Source organism: Anser cygnoides, chromosome 12, assembly GCF_040182565.1.
Source record: "Anser cygnoides isolate HZ-2024a breed goose chromosome 12, Taihu_goose_T2T_genome, whole genome shotgun sequence".
Lineage (NCBI taxonomy): Eukaryota > Metazoa > Chordata > Aves > Anseriformes > Anatidae > Anser > Anser cygnoides.
In genome coordinates this window covers 5,798,574-5,824,994 of record NC_089884.1, presented here as the reverse complement: position 1 = coordinate 5,824,994, position 26,421 = coordinate 5,798,574, and the positions used below count along the sequence as shown (strand labels likewise).

General features: G+C 41.3%; 1 long non-coding RNA gene across 1 annotated transcript; it reads left to right on the top strand.

The window, feature by feature from the left end:
* The first annotated feature begins 20,984 nt into the window (after positions 1-20,984).
* On the top strand, positions 20,985-25,132 carry LOC136791816 (uncharacterized). Its single transcript, XR_010834612.1, has 3 exons — positions 20,985-21,674; positions 22,423-22,511; positions 25,008-25,132. It is a non-coding gene; the product is annotated as an uncharacterized lncRNA (long non-coding RNA).
* Positions 25,133-26,421: the final 1,289 nt, after the last annotated feature.

Sequence of the window (26,421 nt, the reverse complement as noted above, 5' to 3'; positions counted from 1 at the left end):
ACTTACCATCTCCAAAGGGAAAAGAACTCAACGTACATCTCCGCTCTCCTTCAAACAGAGGACAGTGGGGAAAGCAAGAGGAAAGACTCATCTTTCATACACCTAGAAATGAAAAATTCCACAGCAAAGCCAACATCAGGCCCTCGCTCAACGTGGAAAGCTAACCAAACCTCCTGAGTCTGCAAAACTGAGTGGAAAAATTGCAAAAAAACAAATTTTGCCTGTGGTATTTTCACATCTTTTCTCTGGCCCTGGCTAGAAAAGTAAATGGTCTTGGTGGTTAGTGCACGGGGCCAGGAGTGAGGAGCCCTGGGCTCTATTCATACCTCTGCTACTGACTCACTGCAGCAAACTGTTTGGACAAAATTCTTGAAAAGCACTCGCTAATTTTGGGAGCCAATTTTTTTGCGTAAACAAGTAGAGACATGTAGGCGCAGAGTACCTACCGCTTTCCCTAAAGCCAGAGGGAGATTCTGGCACGCACCACACAACTGTCAGCCATCCAGAGCAGGATCTGGACCTTCATTTAGGAAGACACAAAGCACTCTTCCATCTGAGTCAGAGAGCTGAGAGCTCCTGCTGGGCCCAACAGATATTCTTCCAGTGATGCCGGACTCAGCATTTAATCACGGCACCCAAAATTACCAGACACACGAGCTTGAGCACTCCCTGTTTCTCCCTTCTGCTATGTGGGCATTATACATGTGTCATAAGAGCCCCCTGACCTCCTATTACAGCGTGTCACAAAACCCAGCAATCCTGTTTCAGGATAGCAGAATATTACAGTAATATTTTGATGAACCTTAGAAGAAGGTTTGGTTCAGATTTGTGCATCTCGCAATAGCCAGATTGCTCTTGGAGGATGATTTTAATTTTTCCAGATTAGTTTATCCACAGTAATATTCCCCTGTGTCTGAAGGATTTGTTAAATTGCTTTTCTTAATAAACCTTTCATATCAATTTCATCCTGCTGGGTAGATTTTGCCACTTTAGCAAGAGCTACTGAAACATGTATCTGATTGGGAAAAAAATAAAATAAAATGTTCATGTTAATTTCTTTCTTTCTTTCTCTCTTTTTTTAACCTAACTTTGACATAATTCCTGGAAGATCTATCAATAATAGCCAATCCCCATGATTGGCTCATGCAAATAACGACTGTTGAGCATGTAGAACAAATTGGGCAAGACCCTGCCCTAAGAGCAGAAGGTACAGCTCTCGTCAAAATCAATTCTCTCTCAGATCTAAAAGGTCATTGATAATTATGCGCATGTATCTAAGAATGAAATTTGCCTCATTGAGTGATATTGCTTCTTCACTTGCAATAATGTAAAGTAAACAGTAAAAAGACAGAATTGAATGAGACATCCTCGCTGTTGTTCTAGCAACTGAATGTTGTGTTTCTGTCCACAATTCACTTTCTGTTCAACTGCCTGCATGCAGTATTTCAAAACTTGATGCATTTTCTTTGCCCAGGGCAGATTACATATGTCATGTTTTTCCCTTCAACCAGCTTTACAGTTCTTGTGCTCCCAGAGAATTCTTCCCCAGATTTATTCAGATTGTGTGGGAATTTAGTTGCTAATCAAAGAAAAACAAGACATTTCAATATTAAGGTCTAGAGGTGAAGTCCTGAGTCTCTCACTGAAGTGCAGAGAAAGCCTTCATGTTCAGTGGATCTGCCTGGCCTGGTACAGTGCTAATAGATCCCAGATTGTTGTGGGACTGATCTCAACTGGAAAGCCTTCATCTCTAGGGGAAAAAGGTATTTCACCTCCCCTATGTCTTTCCACACCCCTGAGCAAATCATTTAAAAAAACAGCAAACGGATGCCATTGCTCCATGAACAGAACACAATCAATAATATTGTTACAATTTACTGTTTAAGTTTGAAAGAAATATGCTTAAAGAAAAAAAAAAAAAGAAATGAGAAAATCAAATCAACCGTGTCTTAAAATGCATGGTGAACATGTCCCCAGCCTTCTGTCCCTTATGGAAATTGTGCTTATACAACAGATAACTCAGCAATGCAGTCAATAACTGCAAACTTGATACTTCCAAAGGCACTAAAGGGGAATGTCAACCAACACTGATGAGCAGCTTTGAACCCATGGCCTTTCAGATGCAGACTGACAAGTTAACAGGCTTTTCTTCCTCTGTAGGAATGAGGGTTTTCATAGCCTGATTCCTGTGAATAAAATTCAGTCCAAAAGTGCTGGGCACGTGCCACGTTTCTTAAATGCGTAACGTTACCAGCCCCTCTTGATACACTGCAGGAGGCCAATGTATGTTTGTACTCAGTGTGTTTTTTTCCATTGAAACAAGGCAACAAAAAATCCACAGAATATCTTACACCTGGGTAAGTGCATCCTTTTGGCAGGGAAGCAAAATGGAGTCTACTTGAGTTAATTTCTCCTCACTTATTTATATTTAGCCCTGCAGTAAATGGTCCAGCAGCACCCGTTCCACAGAGGCTCAGCATTGCCTCTTGAAATTAAAACTCTGCTGGAGAACAACTCAAAGTGCTTTTACATGTGGCTCTGAGGAGGGGAATCCCTTTATTTATTAAATAGCAAGAAAAGGCGAGACAGAAAGGGTTCTGTTAGGCTGCATGGTCAAAGAGATTAAATGAAATCTACCAATTATTCAGATGCATTAATCAGGGGAAAGCTGTGTGTTCATTCCTTCGGTCCGTCCAGCCCTGATCCAAATGCCACCAGAGTGAAATGCACCTGCAGAAATAGTGATTTTGGGGTCAGCAGACACATAAAGACCACGTCAGCCATGGCTGTGGCACTTGGCTTCACTCATCTTCACACCAGACTGCCTGCAGGATCCCAGCGTGTCCATTAAAGCTCCTACAGAAGCTCCACAGACTTCTCTGTCTGCGTTTAACTACTCAGAGAAATGGCCATTGTGCACTGCTTGAGAAGGGCAGAGAGGCCCTAAAAGGCATCCAAGTTTCAGAAAAAGGGCAATGCCCTTAACCCTCTCAGGCACAGATTCTCCAGCTCCGATTTCTCTCTTTTTTCTTAGGTTCTCCTACGTTTCCATAGCTACAAATGTTATTTGTGGTTGGAAATTATCCTGCCCGCTTTTTATCCCCGTATCTCATAAACATCTATTTGAATTTTAAATCTAATACTAAGGATTCTGTGAATGCTTTTTGTTCATAAGCACAATATTTCTATCATGTTGTAAAAACTATAAGTATTTTCAGTTTATGGAAGTAAAAGCTAACGCACAGGCTATGTGATTTCGAGAAGTGGACTTCAGTGACGCTTGGTATGGGATCCCACAGAATGTGTTCTTTAGCAACTCTACTGTTTGTATTGAGATATCTGGTAAGGTCTTTTGGGAAAACATACCGCATATCTCTTTAAGGTCCAACCAAAATATCATCTATCCTGCCCTCAGAACAAGTCTTACTGAGATAAACAGTTCAGGGGAAAAAAATCTTCCACTGTAAATCATACTAAGCAAACACTGTTGGGCCAAATTCTCTACCCTCCACTCCACTGAGATGCTATTTGTTCAACAGGGAGTCTGATTATTTGACAAAATTTAGGAGGTTAAAATTAAGACAACATAACTGTGGTCCTCTAAGAAATTATTCTGTTCTTATTTTCTTGCCTCTCTTTTTCTTGGCACCCGGGGACTTTGGGTCAGAGCTAAAAAGCTTATGAACTCATTTCCTAAAATTTTCAGTCTCCCAAAAGCTTGCTTTCCTTGGATTATTTTTAATTCAGTCAATTTGTAACACATATTCAGCCTGTATCCTCCACAATATTTTATGATAAATCCCATTCAATTTCACATGTACGGTTGCAAGCTTTATTGCTTAACAAACATTTCATCTTCTCTCCCATAATTTATATCTGAATGGCTTCATTATAGACATAGCATTTCATTCATTGTGCAGTTAATTCTGTAACATGCTGCCTGTTTTCTGTATGGCCGCTCTACCATTATGTGCTTTCAGTACAATTGAATTTTTCCTTGGGAGCTTTATAAAATGGTTTATGAATATGTAATACAAATTGTATTAACAAGGCAAATGTACTTTTTATTCCTTTTGTGAGCATTTCCAGTCAATGACTAGTAAAAGAACAACCATGGTAGCATGTGTCTCCCTCAGTTCCTATTCACTAGGGCTATCCATGCAATATTATTTTTAAAAGGCTCATCACTTCAAAAACAAAGGCGTTTTAAAATATTTCTTGATGCTGCAGTCAGCTCCATGGAGGAGAACACAAGAAGGCTTTGCAACACTTCTCTCTTTGTAGGGACTTGTCACCTTCTGTTCAGGTAGAAGGATCTTTGGCAGCTCCCGTTTTGAAAAGGCATGATCTTTTTATCGTATTCATTTCAGGCAGTCTTATTACCTTGATTACTGTTATGTATTTGTCTTGCACTAACACCTAGAAACACCAGTCCTGTTGCATTACATGCCTATCTGCACATATGACAAAGAGGCAATCCTTGCCCTAGAGCTCTGATTGACCATACACATCTAGTGAGACTGGATATGATCAAAGAATGGGAGTAAAAACAGGATTAGAGAGGGTTACAACATATATGACATATTTGATGTGTTCAGCAGCTGCTGGAGGGAGTATGTCATGCAAGGGGGGCTATAGATGTTAAATGGTCACACACATTTTTGAGGGAGCTCCTGGGATGACTGTCCATAACGTTCATATACTTGAAAAGTAGGAAACAGTGTGTTTCTTTACCTAAATTAGTCTGCTTCCATTCGACATGTATCAATTTGCACACTTAGAAATGAAGGTAGGCCCCTGGCCTCTGAGAACACACAGCACTTCAGCACATGGGATACCGAAACCTATTTTACCACAACGTTGAAGCTCACCACAATGCCCTTGCTAAACCTCACGGGGAGGGTTGCTAACGCCCTTTAACTGCTAACACACTTTCTATATCTTTAGATCTGTCTCTGATTTGAGAATATAACTCCTACAAAACCCCATCCTTCCATTCACATCTAGGCCAGCACACTTTCTAGAACAAAACTGTGCCCACTGCACTGGCTGCTGCCTAGTGGCTTACCATGCGTTCTTACTTACAGCACAGGGGATTCGTTCCTCGGGGACGTGACAGAAAGGCTAGAGCCTTCAACAGGAACTAATGTGGTACTGACAGAAAAAGGAGGAAATGGGAAACGTCTGAATAGATTTCTGCTCAACTGTACAGATTACAAGAAGGGACAGAGCAAAAATTTGCTGCTGGATTTCAGATTCTTTTGAAGTCTGCCCACGGGCTCAGTAACTTCTATACTATCTATATTATATATATATCTATATATCTGGGAGGCAAGCAATATTTAGCAGGGTTGCTTTCCTAGCCTAGATAGAAATACAGCAAGGTAGACTTCAGAGTAGGGTTTGGCTAGCTTCTGCTTTCAGATCCCCAGACATACACATGGAAGAAAATCCCCTGGTGTCATTCTAGAGTCTTGGAGTTAGTGTGGATTTGCAGGAAAACACCATCATGAATGAGAGCAAGCCAGCAGAAAAGAAGGGACTCGTACATTTCATGAGACGTGATGGTAGAAGCATTCCTATTTTAGGAGAGGAAAGAGCCCAGCTTTTAAAGAAGGGATCTTATGTACCTTCACTCCATTTGCATATGCAAAGTGGGGTTCAGTAATGAAACGCTATAACAGAGCGTTTCACACTTTTCCAGATGAGATTGATGGAAGAACTCAGAATTAGCAGCATGGATCACTGAGCCATACCCACTCCTTATTAAATTCCTCCAATGACAATTTTACTGGAGTTTTATATTAGTGTTAACAAAGGACCTGAATAAGATGTAAGTAAGAGATGTTATATTTTAAATAAAAGTCCAGGTAATGTGCCAGTGGGGACCTTAGGATCAAATGAGCTTTTATATTTTTATGTAGAATGTAATCACTTTTTTCATGATTGTGGTTGCTACATTACTGTTATTAAAGAGTTTATTACCCTGTGGGGGATACTGCTCTTTGGAATTACATGCTTGCAGACCAAAAGAGACAGTGCAGCTTCATCCATTAATTCGCAATATAGCCATGGCACAACAAAATGTCAATACACTGGGAATGGCATGGCATGGTACTGAGCCCAGTCGTGCTGGCACTATGGGATGCAGAGCTAGATGCAAACTAAATTGTGAAGTCATTGTTAAGTGGTCATTCAGTTTGCAATCATTTAGTATATGCAGAGTATTTAGCAGGCTTTTAGGGAAACTGGCCAAAATGCAACATGTAAAAAGAGGGCAAATTGGCCAAAAAGGCAAGATATTGTAAGAAATGGAAAATTACCAAACAGGCCAATTATCCCTGTTCAAACTTTGGAAAACCTTAGAACTTCTTCCTAGACTATTATATATATATATCATTTATTACCAAGCCGACCTTTAGCCCTCTCAACCTTGGCAGCATTGTGCTTGCATGGGAATTACTTTTTAACAGAGTAGTCAATCTGTCAGAAGACCCACTCAAGACCCACTTTAAAATCAAAGGGGTCAGTACCCTCTTCCCACAGATTTGTTCTTCAGCAAGCACTACAGCGAACATTACAAAAGAAAACAGTGCCAGCTCCTGGGACAACCCTTCTGGCTCCTTGCACCTTAAATACCCCCTTTTCCATCTCAGTTTCAGACTGCACTCCTGAGGACTGTCGTTTAGGCAGGAGGCTGATTTTGCCAGGTTTGAGTTTCTATGCCTCTCTTAGTTTCCCAGGCTAATCATGTACTTAAGTATATACATCCCAGAAAGCAAACATTATGACTGGTTTCCTCCTTAGGACTCCTGTCGTGTAAACACATGGGCGGTGCTATTCTTTGAGGTTTTGCTTGTTTTTGAGGGGCAGATATCTATATGATATGTTTACATTGGAATGCAAACATCCGAAGTCAAATCTAACGAGTGTAACCATATCATTACCTGTTGCTTCACTGAGTCAAGGAAGGAATCTCTGTCGAAGACAAACAGGAATGTATTATCACAGCAGCTTAAGAAATGCAAGTGATCCATAGAGCTCAAAAAGGGAAAAGCCTCTCTCTTCCTCTCACCACTAGGAACATCTCCTTGCTCCATTTTCCACAAGTTGTCAAACAAACACCCATCTATGTAGAGTTCAGGAGGAAACGACTCATCACTTCCATGTACAGTGGCTGTTTCTGCTTCCATGTCATGGTGGTAAGAGTGGTTCTGAGCACACAAAACCCATAAATATCAGTACAACATGTGAAAAACTGATATCCTGGAACATAGATACTTGTGTAGGTGTTATCCACGGTATCTGCTGTCCCCATTTATCAAATTTGTCTTTCAAAGAGTTGATATTAGATTTCATGTCAAGGAAAAATGATATCCAGGCTGGGATCATCAACACTACAAAGCAGTATTTGTTGTGTACGACGGAGGAACAGGGGTTAAATTGCTATTTTCAGTTTGAATCAAACATAGCGGAGACACTCCCACAGCTGTCAGTGCAGAGGGGGACGAGGGGACCCAAGCAGTATAAAGTTCTGTACTCCTAACAGACACATCACTGCAGCATCCCTCTGAACAGCGGGTTGTGTCCTGACAACCCTGTCTCCAGAGGACCCCACCCTCCTGCACTGTCAATTAGTAAGCACCTTTCCCTCAACCTGACATTATTCAATACCCTTGCAGATACTCAGGACCACACAGAATGTTGTGTCCAGCATCAGCACTGGTGCAAGGGCTTTTGCAGGAGACAAAGGCTACCTGGTGCCCAGAGAACGGCTCCAGCGGCATGTTCCAGTAAACTGGAACACCATCACCAGGAACATAATCCCAGCTGCTGCTGTGCTTTAACCACACATCCCATTTAGCCTCTGAGGCAAGGACAAGGAAGAAGCAAGCGGTTTCTTAATTCTCCTGAGTTAAGAAGATTTATGCCCACCCTTCCTGCATGCGCACCAAATGAACTCAGCCTTTACACAGCCCCCCAAGTGGGAGGCACCCCCTGTCCTTGTGTACCCATTCACACACCACATATCATGGAGCTCATAAACCATGTCACACGTTAATGAGATCCAAATAATGCAGGATCTACAAAGTAGTAACATCTGTAGTTACACTACTTAGTTTAAGTCACAAGGATTAACAGTCCCCATGGTACCAGCAACACACTAATCACTTGCAAGGATCACAGAAGACTTGCTGCCATCTTGCATTGCCTGGCTGGCCAAGTGATTTTAATCTTCTTTTGGGATAGGCACTGGAGCTTTTTGACCACTGGTTTGTTCCTTATAAAATGAATGAATTCGACAGCCCCTGCCTTACCTTTGCCCAGCCACTACATCCTTTTAATGTAAGAGGCAGGAAAATCGTGTTTTAATGTGGAAAAATTTAGCATTAAAGAAAGGAAGAAAAGGCAAAAAGCTATATTGAGACCTGGGAAAAATTCTGTGAAAGAGCTCTGGCTTTCATTTTAACGACTGTTCCTCAGCCTTGTCTAACAAAATCCTATGAGCAGGAGATAATCTAACAAATCAATGCATTTCTAAAAACCCAATGTTGGAAATAGATTGCAAAAACCTTTTTCAACCTCCTTTAAATACCAAAAAATAAATGAAAGGAAAAAAAAGAAGAAGAAAACCCCAAATCCTGGATGAGCAGGATATAGCTTTTCATTATTTTTTCTGCATATTCTAGAAGTTTATTAGAAATCAGATTATTAAACAGCATTTTTAAAACCCTTGCTATAATACTGTATTCCCAATATGTGTATGTATTTGTGTTCTGAAATTTTATAAATATATTATTTTACTACGATTTTTTAGGAACAATCAGAAATGATACAATTCTTTTCGCTGACTTCTACAGCCTTCATAGATCATCCAAGAGAGCACCATAGAAGAACAGCATTTGAATAATCTGTACTGTGAGTAATAGTTTGAACATAAAAGATCGCTCTGCTGAAGGCAGCCAGCGGACGTATTTTGTACTATCACAGTAACTTTCTTTCTTATCACTTCATTTAGTGATATCATCTCTCTTGAAAAAATAAGGCTGTATGATATTTCTGTCTCTTGGAGTTGAGATGAGCACGACGATTCTATCTGTTTTAATACATGATAGCACTCCCACATCAGTTTTCCGTGAACAAGTAGAAAATACAAGGGAAGGATTTCAAGGAAACAAACCCATATACCACGTTTGTTCTGTGTATGTTTGGCTTTCTCCTTCCTGCAGGCTTTTCACTACGGTGAGGAAGTGCTGGCCCTTTCTATAGAAAGAATGATCGTAAATCTGCATGAAGTTCATGATGATTAGTTTCTTTTGGAGTTGGGCCAAAGAATAAGCCTTTCTTCAATACAGACTTCACACGCAGGCTCAGTCAAGAATTCATTTATTAATCCTGTCAAGCCTGGATTAAGCCATCCAAGGGCCCTGGTGACATCAGGTAACTCTGTGTCTTGAGATACACCTCCCAATCGAAAGACCTCTGAAACTGCAAGCAGAGATTATCCATGTTGTGTATCTCCTTAATTCTGGAGTGCTGGATCAGGACATCTACGTACAGGCATCACTCTCCCCTCTGCGAGCACCACCAGGCTCTGCTCCAGTTTAGGCCAGGAGACACAACACAAGCATGCTACAGGCTGAAGTGTGTATGAATATTTGAAAGATATAATGTGCTGCCATAAAGGACACTATAAAGGATAGTGTAACTGAAGATCAAGTCTAAGAAATCCAGCAGTTGACCTAAGTGTTTCTTTACTCCTACACTTATATGCTGAAAGTACACCCATGAAAAGATTTTAGCAGCCACTTAATGTGTCAAAATTTTCTATACATTTACTTATCCATACATAGCATTATTTTGGCATCCAACGCAATCATACCTTGATTCAACTACTCTTTGTACCAGCTGTATTAAAACTCTGTCACTCCATTTCCTAAGAGCTCGGCTGAAAATCTCTTTGACTTTTAGCCCCTACAAGTTTCTTCATTTAAATTCTGTCTTTCATTTTAACATTCAGATTTTGAGGTTGATATTTCTACTTCAGAAGCAAGATTAAGTAAAAACCTGATTGCCCCTTTCTTTTATCTATTTGGCGATTTCATTTCAAGAAAACTAGTAAGATTTTCCTTTATAACTAGTAAGATTTCAAAACTCCCACCTGGTCAGACTTGCTGGGAAGGTTCGTGTTTCCTCTGAAACACGGCTGAGCTCAGACCAATCCTTCTCCCCCTTCCTACCACATCCCCCTCTCAAGCCAGGCAAGATTTGTTACAAACATTTCACAGAGCTCTAACGTTGTGTGAACTCTTGCTGAATTATTGTTGTTCCAGGAGTGTCCTGGGGGATTTTCAGAGCTGCTGAGAGACAGTGATATCCCTTGTGGAGGACTAATAGACTGTCACTGTTTCCACTGGGAACAATGAAGGTCAGACGTGCTAGCTAACCTATGTTAACACGTAACTTCCTTGCTCTGCTTAGGAACAGCATCGAAAATAACATCATGCCTAGATATCCCTCATTGCCATTTCATTGTGATTACATTGAATCGGTCCTACTGATGCAGGGGGTGTTTGTTTTTTTTGTTTGTTTCAGCTGAATCCCTGGCAAATTAAGTCAATAACCCCATAAGGTCTACTACTGTGGTTGCTCTGTCAGAGTGAATGTCAAAAGACACAAAGGGAGATGCAGGACAGGAGCAGAAGTTGCCTGCTCTAAGAGTCTGTCCTGACTTCCCTCATCCTGCAGCACACCTCTACTCACTGCCTGAGCACTTGCTTTTACAGCCCTATCATCACACCTGTGGTACTCCTCTACAACCTGCCTTTTTTTTTTTTTCACCAACCTACCCTCTCACGGGTTTTTTTGTTAGTTTGTTTGTTTGTTTTTTGGTTTGTTTGTGTTTTTTTTAATCATTTATTTACCTTTCAAGTCACTTGGAGCTCTTCCAGGAGAAACAGACTCTGCATGCTCACAACGTGACAAAGGCTGGTGGATGAATCCTGCACCTCTCTGTATTCTGCAATTTCTGCTGCGTCCTGCAGGACAGCAGTAAATTCAGGGAGAATGACCCAGGAGTCGCTAGCCTCCTTCCTCCCCCACTACTTTATAACAGACCGAGGCTTGGCTGACAGCACGTATGCTCGCAGGTGCTATTCAGTGTTGTAGTTTAACACATCTGTAAGCATCTCTTACCTTTCATCTCCCAATGCATTATAGACCGGTATTTTATGGTGTTCTGAAAAACTATAGGAGCATATGTAAAGCTGGCTGGGAAAGGGGGATTCAGAAGTTTTAACAGAAAACCTAATTCATAAATATTATGACTACACAGGAAAATGAACCACAGCTTGATCACACAACAAGAATAGCAATTAGGAACAATTGTTGAATTTAGTTTAGGTATGCAGCATACGTAGGTAAATACACTGAATGCTAATGGTTTTATAATAGTCTTATTAATTCACACACATAGTTAATGTTTAAGATAAACTCCCCATCTTTAGAGTAATTTATGCATTCCACTTTTATAGAATTCCAATTGAATGAATATGAACATAATCATTTTGCACAAATGTTCTCTAAGGAGTGTGCAGAGAGTCTGAGGCAATGCTGAGGCTCCCCACAGCTTTATTCATAATGGATCAGTCTATTCATTCCTTATTAATTTAATGGAGTACAACTGAGCAGTCTAGCAGCTTGAGCTTATGAGTGTTTCACAAATGGGGCTTTTTGCCTGTAATCGCTTAATCCTACTGGCTAGGCCTCATAAATTGAATAAAGGAGTGAACTAGGTTTTAATTAAGTCTAAGGAATGAGCTTGTCTGAAAGATACTACAGCCTCTTAAGATCACAGTGGTGAAGTGTGTTTGTCCAGGAGCCTAGCAGGGGCAAGCATCCTGGGCTAGTTAGGTTAGAGACCAGTTGCTTTGATGTGAGGTATTTGTTAATAACTTTTCTTTTTAATTAAAAATCCATTTTCCACTGTCAGTACCATCCGAAAGCACAAGCGAGAGACCTGCAGCAAACCTGACTGCTTTCTGGAAACAAAAGTGGTTTGGGATTCATTCTTTCTAACTCCATAAAGCAGCTCACAGAGAAAAGCACAGACCGACACCGACAATCGGAGAACAAAACATTTGACCAAACAGTTTCAAACTGCTCTCTGTCAGGGCTCAATGCCCTGAGTTAAGCTGGATTCATGCAGAACCCGTGAGCAAAAGTACAAAATGGTGAGCCCTCACCCCCTGCCAGGGGTCCTACACCCTTGGTCAGAGGTACCGAGCTCACAGCTACCTGCCCGTTTCATCACGATTTTCCGTCTCTGTGCATATCCAGCACCAGCTCAGGAGGACCGATTCGGTACTGGTTTCCTATTAAATATGAGCAAGACACATGAATTCAAAATCCTCTCCTACATTTCTCAGAGGCCCAGTCCTGCCAAACTTTTCTAAGAAAAACAGAAACAGAGAGAGATCACATCTTCTGCAAAATGTATTTGCGGCCACTTTCCTTTAAAATTCAGCTGCTGGAGCAGCAATTCTGTACAAGGCTTACAAACTAGCTCTCACCTGGGCTACGAAAGAGGGATGTTCAACTCCCTGCCTCCCCACAACAGTTTCAGGAGAACAAAAATCATCATCTTCTACACTCTTTTTCCAAACTACCTGTTGAGGATATATACTAGGCAGCAAAGATTTCAAGATTCGTGGTGATGTGAAAAGCCTTCCTTTTCAACATATTCCACTTCCTACTCTGGTGGGCTGTTCACAGCATCTGTATTAGGTAAAGCAGAGATGCGAGGCACTGGACTCAGTTGCCCTCCTCCCTCCTGGGACCAAGGCTAGAAGGCAAACAGCACTGTGTACTGCCATAAAAACCATTGGTTTGGTAAATCATCTTCCAGGATGACAGATTTTCTTTCTGTAAATATAGATAAAGAAGATTCTCAGGAATCCTAAAGCAAGGGTTGTGTTTGTTGGCTTGTTTTGCAGTATACTGAAGGGGGACGGTATACTGTTTCTGCTATGATTTTGCAGTTCTAGTGCCAAGTACCCAAAAGTGCTCTGTTACCCAGCTATGGTTTGCATAGACCCATGCAACAGCACAGTGAAGTCCCAACAACACTCAGACCCCTTTCACTACAAGCATTATATGGATATATGGACAGAGAGAGCTCCTGACCCCAGACAATCTGAAGACTCCCACCTACAGGCAGCGTTTTACAGAGACCTGGCATTCATTTGTCATTTTCCTTCCATACTCAAAAATAAGAAATGGGGAAACGTAAGGCTGGTGAAAGGAAGGCTAATTTGCCTAGCTTGCTTCTTGTGGGTTTTACTGAATCATACTGCTGCCCTTTAGTCATGTTTTGGTATTAATTTAGCTGTAGGTTTAAGTAATGCCAAAGGCAGGAAGGAGCTGAATTTTAATTAGGCACCCATCTCTCAACGGATTCTCCCAGGCTCCTTTGAAAATCCAGGCCCTAGAGCTGTCATGTATGTGAACGCGCTTGTTTCTGGGCATGTTGTATATACTTGTGCATTCGCAAATCTACATAAATAAATAAAGTGACATGATCAGATTTTCAAAGGCGTTCAGTCTCGAGAAGCACCCTGTTGTTCTCAACAAGAGTTGGTGCATGCTGAGCCCTTCTGAAAAGCCGGCCCAGATCTCTGACTCCGGGGAACGCTGAACTTTATGCAGCTGAGACGAACATACATGATTTCTGATCAGAATTAAGTTTTAATTGCTTTGAAAGATCCTGATCCGAGGGTGGGTGAAACAATGCCTCTTTCTAAATGGTTGGCTTTTCAGTTGAAACCCACTTCTCGTAGACTGGTGACAAGGGCAGGCATCCTGCCAGCTTGAGTCTGGAGGGCTCCGGTTAGCAGCACACAGGCTGTGACAGGCTGGAGGAGTGGGAGCGTTCAGAAAGCCTGCTGTAGATTTTCTATTATGTTCAAATGGGGTGAAAAAGAAATAAAGTTAAACAAACACCAGAAGTGCATGTTAAAATGTAAATGCAAGCTGTATTTCTTTAAAAGGCTGTTATGGTTGCTTAATTACAGTTCTTAAAAAAAAATAAAAAAAAAATAAAATAAAATCCCTGGCTTTTAGTCCCCTAAACAGCTCATTTTCTGAGCGCAGCTGGGAAGGCAGGCAAGGCTCATCCTGGGGATGAAGGACCTACGGTGGTCAGCATTTGCAAAGCTGATACCTATTCAGGATCTCAGACTATTTTCTGTTTTGATTCAATTTTCTAAACTACCGAAAAACTATTTTTAATTATTCATACGAGCAACAAACAAGAGGACTTCAGTGTATGAATATGAAGGAGCGGAGGCCTCTAGATGTGCTTCTGAGAGCACTCCTCGTGGCAGGCAGACTCACTGGAGTCAGCCTCCCCGGGGTTTGAAAGGCAGACTTTGAAAAGGAAACAGGAACACACAGTTGCAAAACCACAAATTCTGACAAAGGCAGAGACTGAAATGATAGCTCCCTCTGTTAAAAAAATAATCCTGCTAATAAAAGACTGGACTCCACAAGCAAGAATTCAGTGAGGGGCAAAGAGCTGGTTGGAGCAATTCAGCGTCCATGTACTGCAGATGAAAGAGTTGCACCCAAAAAGCTAAAGAGCCAGTGGTGTCTGGCAGTCACGAGTGACTCCCTGACACGATAACATGGACTTTTGAACGGGTCTTTTGAATCACAAATCCCTCACCCCCAAGCAAACACCCTCTGCAGCCAACACCCTCTTCAGCAGCAGTCTCCCCCATCCCAAAGTAAGAACAGAGCCCATCCACTTGGGTTGCCACCACTGTAACTGAGCAAAGGCAGAGGATACGTATGTGAATAAAATATCACACGGAGCTGCCTGAACATCACAGACCGTGTGCAAGTTTGTTTTGGAAGAGGCCACATACAGGCAGGTCAAAAGTATTGCTCTATATCCTCATTTTCAGTGGGAGCAGTCTGCGGAGCAACACCTTGAAAGCACTTTTATAGTAAGTGGAAAACTACAGGTACAGTGTCAACAGTCTGCTGAATAAATGCATAAAGCTCTCTGAAGCAAAAGCTGCATAATCAAAGTGCTCTGATCTGTTTTTCAAAATTGATAATTTTCTCACATTTTAAACCAATGGCACTTAAAAGAGATAACATATAATAGACTGCAACATTTTCCAAACTAGTGCAATTTTGACGGTGTTGCTAACACAGATCTATTGACTGAGTTGCACTAATTACTTAAAAAGATGCTCCAGGGCAAATCGCACACTCTTGTCAATTTACAAAGGAGGTCATTCAGTAATTGACAAGGTGGGCACCTCCTTTTGAATAGCTGTCGGACTGCAAAGAAAATAAATACTGAACTCAGAGAAAATATACAGAAAATGTGGTTAAGCTAATACAGAATTCTCATAGTGTTGTTAATCGTTGATGTTAACGCATAATTCCTCTGGTTTTCATCATCCTGCAAAGGAAAAATGCACAACTGACATACGTATTTAATCTGCATAAGAATTAGTCCTAAAGTGCTAATTTGTATATCTCCTTGACAAATATTTTTCAGATTTCTGCGTACGCAGCATTTGTGCCAAGACAGGTACCAGGGCAGGTAACTTCACAGGAGCACGCCGCTACATCCGAGGACAGCACACGGTGTCAGCCCCTCACATTTCGTGTTTCGTGGGAGCTGAGTGGTTGGGAACGAGAAAATTGCACCTAGCTGTGTGCTCCCCGCTTGTTCCATGGTGAGCTAAGTGAGACTTTCTATAGCGTACACAAGCAATTCAGTGGCACAACAAATCTTTGCTAATATCTGACACGATGTGCAGCAAGCTGGGACCATTCGTTTGGAAAGGAGATGGAGCAATTAACAGTCCATTCGGACAGGGTCACGACAGAGTCCAGATGTTCAGAAAGGCATTAGAATAAAATCTACATTTCCAGAAAAGAAAAAAAAAAAAAAAAAAAGGTAACCATTTATGTCTCTGTCTCATGCCTGCTAAAATCACCAGGGCAACAATATGGCCCAGTGCGTTTTACAAGGAGGTTGGGGCCAAATTCAGCCTACAGGTTGGGTATCAGCAACACTGGGGCAAATCTGCCTGCCGATTCCCGTACTGATCACTGAGCTTCCTGACTTACGATTTCTAATTACACACTAGAAAGTTGCACAAACAGGTGGGACAGAGTGGTTGACAGGCTAGTCGTCTTTTTTGCATTGGCACAATATGATAGAGTGTATATATACAATCACAAACCAATTTACATTAGCATCAGTGGTGAAAAACAGGATGCCAGCATTGTCTACCACAACAGCTGTTCAGCATCTGAATGAAATACTGTATCCAGTATTCACCCATCTCATAACATCCTTTTTGTAAGTCTCAGAGGTCACCTAAACACATTTATTGACTTCATTATTTTTATATAGGGAGAAAAAATTGATGGTGCTACAGAGCTGAGCAAATAACTCACAATAAAATCTTTATTCAATATATTTCATCTTTTTTTACTGTTCCTGCAACACAGTGAAATTCTTACGTTTAGCCATTATCTAAAATCACTATCTGAGAATTTCTGCAGTAAATTTTTTTATGCTACAAGTTGTTCCTGGAAAGTTCAGAATGAATATTTATCATTAAAACTGTGTTTATTGTTTAGATAAAGCATGCAGCACTGTTTCTGTTCTCCAATTGACTTATATAATTTATAGTACAGTCTGACTTGTGAATTTTACTGGTAAGCGTACATGACAAATCCATGAACAGTTGGTTAGAGTGGCTCAGATCCTAGGACTTGTCAATAATTAATTTCATGGGGAGTAAAATTAAAAGGCAATTTGAAAGGATCACATCCCAGGTGTCCTATCCAGAAGAAACAGAGACCAGAAAAAGTGATAGCAATGCACAAATCAGAGCTTGATTAGTTGTATGTATTCTGAAATGAAACTCCCTGCGGCATTTTACATGAGGATCTGGGTATACTTTTTTTTTTACAAAACAATTTAATTCCACTGAGCACCCATTTCACCCATTCCCCCAGTGGGAGACAGCCAAATCCTCAGATGCTATCAGTCACCCCAAGCCCCTTGGCATAAGCCTAATGACATCTTAGCTGATGAACTTACAACAGGAGAGGCTATAAATAATGTTTCTGAAACAGATACTCATTCCTTGAAAACTGTAGCCCACGATGTGCTCAGGTGAGATACATTAATAAGAATTTGATGAACCCTGGGTCGTTCAGCAATATAATGATATCAATTCCTGCTGATAGAGATGGGTACTGATTTCACAATATGCAGTTCTGAAAAGTTGATTTGCTTCAGTGAGCTCATATTTGGATCTTATTCGGAAGCAGGCTAAGGAATTGAGACAACCTCTGATACAGATACATACGCTTTCAGAGTGCTCTTAGGGATGAGTCTCTTCAAACTGAATGAGGTCTGAAATTTGCTTTAGAAAGCTTGACCCATCCCTATTAAAACAAATGAACCAACAAGTCAAGTACATAGCTCATTATGAGTATAAAAATAATTCAAAGCAAGCTCCCCCACTGGCTCAACACAAAGGGATGGCTCATTGGTTGCCCAGGGTATGAGTAGGAACGACACAGATGCAAATTGTATTGGGGACACAATGATGCAGAGCTCTGTGCATGTGGACAGGTTTCGTCCTTTAACTGTGCACAGGGGATTGTTCAGATGTCTGTTCAAAGAAATTAAGTTGGAAGCTCTGCACAGAAACGTCTCCTCTATGATGGGGAAGCAAGGTGCCCCACTTTCCAGGGCCCTAAATGATAAGCCAAGTTTTATCAAAATGTTCTCTAAATTTTCATGCATTTTTCACTGAGGTAATTTTGTGTAATTAGTACAGGAAATCTAAGGAAAGCATCCCTTGATTTCTGCAATTGCCAGAAATACTCCACAAGAAACAGAAGCCTTGGTGCTATGGCATGAGATCAATACAAAGAGGTACCGTGTTCTCGTGGGTTGGGCTCTTTTTTTTAATCTTTCCCCCACAGCATGCAGCTCAGGAAACCACAGGCAAGTTCCAGAACCTCTCTTCATTACTATACAAATCCAGGTGTAGCTCTAACGCTCTCTCTTATAGACCCTGCTGCCGTGGCATTTTTAGGCCTGTCTGCAAAAGAAGACAGGGTGCAAAACCTGCTGAAAGGGCTAATAACTGTTTCATGTGCTTAGCACACGCTGTGTGAGGAACAGTAGAAAGAAGCTCTGAGGCAGCTGTCTGACGTCCACGTTCCCACCACGCTTATATCACTGACACGAAGGCATTATGACACTGTCAGCCTTACTTTCTCTACAATCCTATACGCCCCTGAACACTACAAGTGATTTTCCAGATGATCACTCAGCAGAGGCTCGGCCGTGATGCCCACGCTGACACCCGGTTCCTGTTTCGGCAGATACCATTCACGCAAAAGACCGAAAGGAGCTGGTCCCTCCACGGAGCTCCGCTTGATCTGACACGGGTGACATAAACGGTACGGTCTCGTTTTGATTTCTGGTAGTCACATGCATCTCTCAGTTGTCCAGTCACTGGGACCGGTCCCTTTGTGGGCAATCTCACAAGGAGGCAGCGTGTGAGAGAAATGACTGAAGTGAAGCACGTGGAGTATTTTCCTTTCTAACTGGTTCTTTCAGGGAGGCTTCAGAGGTGATACATGGAAAGACAGAGGTCAAAATCCTTATCCTCTTGAAATCAGTGGGATTTTTGTCAGTGACACCAGGGGAACCAGGATTTCTTTCTAAGATACTTTGAAAAAAAAAAGATCGCAGACATCCTCACTCAGCAGCATTACCCACTCTACCTTCACTTGCTGCTGTTCACTTACACCAGCTGAGAATCTGATCCTCTGTACCGCAGGGAGTGCAGGTTCATCCTGCTATCAGCCTGCATTGTTACTCACCAGCCTGAGCCTGCGCTGGGGATAAAGAGAGGGCTTTAATCCCCAGCACTCTCCATCCAATACCTTTCACCAGTGCCGAATTCACATTTTGTTTTGTTTCTTCAAGATGAGCTTACACACTGATAAACTTCCTCCTGCTCAGATTGCAGGAGCACAGGATAATATAAACGAGTTAAATGAAACATTAAGAGAAATAGAAAGCACTTTAGAAAACATACACTGCCTCTTTAACATTTTGAATTTTTCTTTTAACATAAAATTACAGCGTAATATAAGAAAGGAATCCAGAAGATGCTTTATCACAATACTTGGGCAACTTTAACTCATCTCAAGTGTTATTATAAGAAATAGAATTTACTGGTATGGACTTATATTCAATAGCACTCCTTCCCTTTTTAATGAAATGTCATTATTCCAATACAAATCCTTTCATTCTGCAACCCGCTCCCCCCTTCATCTCACTATATTTCATTTCCTGTAGTTACGTGATATTATTGCCTTTTTTTCCACAGCTATTGATTTAGGTGTATATGGTTATTACAATGCAAAATAAAACAGTTCCCCCATCCATTCTACCTTGTACCGTTGAACATTAACTTAATTTGTTTCAAATCTGCATTTGATTTGGCAAGGAAACCATTTATCTTTATGAAGAAAGCCCTCATAAAGTAGGGACTTCAGGAGATCACTGCTTTAAAAATTTAATAGCCTTGTGTCTTATACACTAGAAAAATGAATTAAACCTTCAAATATTATATGTCTCAATGTAACCTTTTTGCATTTCATACTATGTTTAATTTATTATACCCCAGGAAAAAAAAAAATAGATAAAATCTCCCTAGGTTCAGGGTGGTAGTTGGTTCTCAGTTTTGTTTTGGCTTTGGTTCGTTTTCTTACATTCCAAGATTAAAAGTCTATCGACACAATATTAGCAGTGGGATGTGGCTGGATGTGAGTAGGCTGCTATCCAATTTTGCTTGGTTTGGTTCTCAGCACTGACGAGAATCACTAAGTTCTGAAGCCACCACCAAAGCTGACCTTCCTACGCCCACGTAGTATGCAATGTTTGTAAGGATGATTTTTGTGGGATGAGCAAAGGACAAGTTTTCAGAGCCTACAGCAATCACAAATCAGAATAATGTATGTATTCTCATCAAAACCAGGATAACTGGATTGCAAGGTACTGTACGATACCTTTTGGGTGACTAGTGAAAGAATGAGGTAGGAAGAAGAAATACCAATGACTAATGGAAAAGGTCTGGTTTAGAGAAATAGTCACTGGATGACTAGGCTGATGAACTCCATCAGAAACCAAGGGAAATCAAGTAAATGGTTTTGCAGGGGTTAGAACTGCTTTAGATATTTATATCCCCTATTTATTGGAAAAAAAAATAGTATTTCACATTGCCATATGAAAATAGTCATTCTGAACATTTCAAAAGATCGATTTTCCTTAAATCAGCTTGTTTTTCTACTCTGACAAAGAAGAGCTGTGCCAATTTCACCAATTCATTAATAATTTGTGTTTGCATCATCACTGAAGGCACCAGAACCAACTGCAGTCAGAAACCCGAGCACCTTTCAGGAGCTGGGCTGAAGGCCCCCGGATGACTGGCCATCTCTGCAGTGGCACAGACCGCGCTTTTGTGTCTGTTTGGAAGTTCCCCAGGCTCCTGAACCTTGAGCACGGGAGGCCAGGCAGCAGTGATCCTGCTGATCTTTGTTCTTCACTCCCAACCATTCTGCCCGCCTCTTCTGTGCCATTTGGTTAGAGCAACATTAACCAAAAAAAACCCACCAACAAATAAAAAAAAAACCACCATGCTTCTGAGATTGATTCCTGGGAAGGTCAACTTCACAAATAGAGCCCACAGTAAGAACAGACATGATTTAGACTACGAGAACAGACAGCTCATAGGGCTTGGTCTGGTTGAATATGGCATGAAGTTTAACCCTAAGTTAGCACAGCAGAAACATCAACAGGCTCTCAAGTCCAGAATCAAAAGTAAGTGAAACTGTGAGTAAAAATTAGTGCACTTACTTGGATGAGGAGTTATAAAGGTACCTAATTTTACCTAACTTAAGGCAGGTTGACCTTAGTAAACTAAAATAGTTTTAGCATGGTACTCTAAACATATAAATTGTTAGCACTCTTACTAGTGAAAAAATCATAGTTGAAAGATACCTAGAAAGGAGAAAGACCATCGAGCAGAAAGGCATCAAGAAAGAACCAAAGAAAACTTAAGCAGAAGAAAAAGCATCTCAAAGGCCTCCCTTAAGGAGGACAAGCAAGTGAGGGGAAGGAGGCAATGAAAGAGCCAGAAGGTGTGTAAGTAGGGAAATAAGGAAGCTCATAATGTTTGAACCTAAAATAAATTCTACACCAGGACAACTTCCATCAGCGCACACCGCTGTATTACTGAGCTATATTCTTTGGTACACCGAAGTTTTATTGATTTTACAACTGTAAAGCAAACAACAGACACTAGAAATGAATTGGCTCGGTCTCATTACAAATCTCCCCGTCTGTATCTTAGAACATTCTTAAGCTGCATTTAGCAAGCAACCTGGAAAGAGCTGATATACTGAGTACACATATTAGCAACATGACCGTATTTGCCTATTTCTTCCCAGTAGGTAAAAGCGGGCTATTTCCATTGGATGGTCTCCAGAAATGAAATCAGAGCACAGCATTGTGATTAGTCAGCTCATACGGCGAATTCCCAGTTTCAGTAAGAATAAGTAACATTCTAATTTAGAGTTGGTACTTGACACCGTATAAGGGAGGAGGGGTTTACTTTTCATTTTCTCCTTAGACAACAGCGGTAAACTGCAAAACTCCCTGCTAAAATGTATGATCTTTGGAGAATGCTAATTGACCTACTAAAGTTGGCTTATTTTATTCGATGAAATTTGCTTATCACAGGCCTCTAGGTGCTTTACATAAACAATATAAATGAAAATAATGAATAGACCAAATACCTAAGTGACAATGGGGACCACATCAATAGCTGTCTGCCCAACAGAATACAGCTCAAAAGAAAGTGTATTTTAGCATCTGATCATCTCAGAAGAGGGAACTTTCCCCCCTTCTGAGGTTTGTTTTATTTCCATGCACAGGGGGATTTGTTAGTTTGAGGCAGATCAGGTACATCCGCCCCTTGCAGACTGCAGAGCACGGCAGTTTTGTGAATATGAGTACATGCAGAATTGATGCCATCCTGTGGGTGTAGAAAGTGGATATACAGGGAGTGCAGACAACCCTAATGAGAGCTCCTGCACTGCCAGGACAGACCTCTCCAGTGCGGTGGCTGGTCTGAAATTACAAACAGAGCAAAGCTGCAGAGCTCACAGGCACCCTCCCGTTGGCTCCCTACACTCATGACACCACCACCAGCACTTATCTCTGAATTCCTCTCAAGAATTCTTGATCTTTTTCTTCTCTCTCTCTGTTTGTTTGTTGCTGTTTCTGTGCATTAGATCCAAGGAGTTTTCTGGCCAGGATGAAGCGAGCACATCTTCCCATGGAAAGGCTCATCCAGCACCAATGTTATCTCCAGGTCAACCAGGTCAGAAAATAAGCTTCATATGAAGGAACGTGGGCAGGATGTGAGAGCAAGTCAGTCAGCTGATGTGATTCACATTAGTGCTTGAGGGATATACATTATAAAATTAATATTGAAGTAACCAGACTAGACTTAAGCTAGCCAGCTAACAAAACAAAGTTCAGCATACCTGAATTCACCTGTCTGTTCAGGCAGCTCCATTTCTCACCCTGAACTTGCCAGGTCTAGCCTGCTGGTGAGCTTGAGCCTTGGGTGTCTTTACAGACCACTTGTGCCCTGAGAGCAGTTCTGAAATACTGATGCCCTTGCTGATGTGAGGGAAGGAGGAGCGACTGACGATCACCCTGCACTACAGAAAGCAGGATCCCAGGCAGGCCCAGGCAGGCATTGCCTGCCGGACACTCGTGTCCCACTGCCAACACTGCCTGCAATGTCGTGCTCAGACTCGGAGAGCTATAAAGGGGTTATCTCCATTTCACTAAATTCATGATGCCTAGGAGCTATGCAACTCAATTGTCTTAAAAGGTAAGAATATCTGCTGACTGTTTGGCCAGTGAAAGCAAAGTAGACAATAATACCTGCTCTTCACGTATTTCATACCACCTGGGGGCAGGCACGGAGTCAGAAACATGCCTTCTCTTCAGGGATTTAAAAGTTCGGATGGGAAGAAGCCTCATTCAATCTTCTGCTAACACAATATGAAACACTCTTCACAGCTGTAATTTCCTGTAGCATCTAAATGTTTCCTGTTAATATTTTCCATGTTGTTGCTGTTTTTATGAAAAAAAAAAATCCTCTAAATATTAACATTTTCAGATGGCAGGATGCAAAAAGCTAACATAATTCTTAGAGACACAGCATACAAATCCAGAAATAGATCGAAAGCCAGATTTCTCAGCACTCTGAATTCTGTCACGGGGAACAGACCGAAACTCCAGTCCAGCCTTCTGCTTTTCCTCACCCAGGGCTCAGATGTTGGCACTTGCCCTCAGTTCAGTCAGAAGACAAGCCCCGTTTCTGCAGTGCAACACAGATCATGCACTTTTATTTTCTCGTTTTATCCATAGTAAGTCCTTCATTGCTTCCCCCTCCCATTGCCGCACCAAATCATAATCATACCATTGCTTATGATGCTTAGAGAAGAGCATTTAGGCTCTTCCTCTCAGAGGAAAATGATGTCAGTAACCAGGATAGCTGCTCCGTGCTCTTGCTGTTGGAAGTTTTTCACTCAACGGGAGGTTTGAGAGACGGGGAATGCTAAACACAATAAACCTACAAAGTAGCCAAAAACAAAACTAAACAAATGGAAAAACAAAAACAAAACTGGATTTTATTCCTATAGTGGCTCTTGGCTATCCTCACAAATTCCAATTTAAAAGATTTAATGACTGCCCATACTGTGAGCAGCTAAAGGACGGGGATGTCTACAAAGACAGAAGAGCAGAACTATGCCAGCAAAAGTGTGTCCAGCATTCGCTTGGAGTTTTATTGCCTCAAGAAAACTAGAAAACGCCTTGCCCTTGTAAACAGCAGCAACATACCCAGTAAACAACCTCTAGGATTATTTTGCTGTTTCTTTGTCCGGGCTGCCTGGAGGGCAGAACCAGTTCTGATGGTGTGAGTATTTCTTTGGCTGCCCTGGCTGCCCAGCCTAAGTACTCAGCCAAAAGCGGTGCAGTGATTCCTTACTGGTACCTGTAAGCCAGGGACTGCCAGCCTCCCCCAGTGAACTCAGCTGTAACTTGTATCAGTTATATCAACTGGGATTTGTGGAGCATCTTTTCAGGGTGCCTCTCTAGTTAAGGAAGAAAAATATTAAATTGTACACACTTACAAACTGTTGCTGAACTGGATGTGCAAATTAACATTTGTTCATGTATTTACCTCTTCATGAATAAATTTTCAGTAATGATGCCTACAGCTGGGGCCATAAATTGTGAACTCATAGACCACATATATTGGCAATCAAATGTCTGGTCTGCACCCACAAATGTGGGAAGGATCTAACATGGGATGAAGACGCCTTTAGAGAGCTTTCTTCTTCTGGGTGGGTACTCTTCTCTCTCTCTTCTCTTCTCTTCTCTTCTCTTCTCTTCTCTTCTCTTCTCTCTTCTCTTCTCTTCTCTTCTCTTCTCTTCTCTTCTCTTCTCTTCTCTTCTCTTCTCTTCTCTTCTCTTCTCTCTTCTCTCTTCTCTTCTCTCTCTCTCTTCTCTTCTCTTCTCTTTCTCTTTCTCTTTCTCTTTCTCTTTCTCTTTCTCTTTCTCTTTCTCTTCTCTCTTTCTCTTTCTCTTTCTCTTTCTCTTTCTCTCCTCTCTCTTTCTCTTTCTCTCTCTTTCTCTTTCTCTTTCTCTTCTCTCTTCTTTTCTCTTTTCTCTTTTCTCTTCCGCTGGAGAGTACAGTCAATTAGTTGAGATGGCCATGGCAGAGGAAGGCAAGCACACGAGACTGAAGATCCAAATGTCTCGCTACTGACAAGATTTCATGTATCTCTAATTTCAGGCAATTTTGCGACAAATTGGCCTAGTTCGTGGCTTATATGAACAGTGAAAAACACTCACTCTTCTAGCACAGCATTTGGAATCAGACAGATCAGATCAGACAGACACTGCTCAGCTGAATCAGAAACGCAGCTTTTGAAGATCTTTGCAGACTTTCTGGTTGACATTAAAAGCAAAAGTACATTTATCATTTCACATACGAAACGTCTTTTTTTCTCTGCGAATATGCATGCAATTTTGCCTTTGTCATAAATTTGTCTGTAAAAATTCTAGCCAGACTTGTGTTAAAAAGATTGCTTATTGCTGGAGCCATTTTCTGCCAGAAATGCAGTGGCTGGCAAAGCCTTGTTTTAACAGGAGCAAATGTGACCCTATAGGTCGCTCTGAATTGTGCTGGCCTCCACATACAGTCAATTAAATCAATGCGATTGTACGTGGACACGAGAGTCACAGAATCCATCCCACAGCTCTTTATTTGTCTGCCTTTTTGCCACAGACAGCTTCAGGTGTAGCATACAGCAAAGCACGGGGCCCACGGCTATTTGCGGATCGGTCCCTTGGAGTGCCATTACTGGGTTTTCATATTTGTGATCACGCACCAATACCTTACTATTCCTCTCTCTTCGTATTTTGATTATTTAGATGCAAATCCGCAGCATATAACAAATTCCCCATCTCTCAAAATGCAATTGATTTTAAAAGCATGCGAGCAAGAAACTGAGCGCCCAGCGTCTTTGCAAGTGTCCATGACATGAAAGACTTTAAGTGACTGTAAGCTATTTTCCTTGCTGTCAAGCTGCCAGATGATTTTCCTGCCATTAACACATGCCTACACAGGCCAAACTAATGCTTGCCTTTTTGGACATATGTGAGGAAATAAATGTAATTACAAGCAAGATGTAATCACAATTGCTTTACTATTAAAGCTGCCGTATGCTCTCATGGTTTAGTTAACAATACATGCAGAGGAGCAGAATTGCTTGATGTTCCCAGAAAAGGGGAAAGGAAGGAAAAAAGATAAATATGGCCTCTTTCATTTATATCTGTGAAAACACAACATTTAAATGCAGAATTTGACTTTCCAAATATCACACCAAAAACCTTTTAACAAAAACAGCAGGGAGAGAAAGCTCTTTAAACCATGATATTCCATGAAGGATTATGAAAATAGAGGTCATTGCAAGAAAGAGAATTGCAAATACAACTTGAAAAGCTTCTCACATTTGTAAATACATCGAGGAGAATTTATTCCTCTCTGGTTTTGCTACCAGAGGATATTTACAGGTTCCCAGGGAAAAAGGAAGAAAAAAAAATGACATCAAATTTGATATACTCTGTGTGGTGCAACATGCTGATGTGTAGTAGTAACACTCAACTGAGCTTCAAAGGAAATGAGTTTTCTAGGCTGGAGTTAC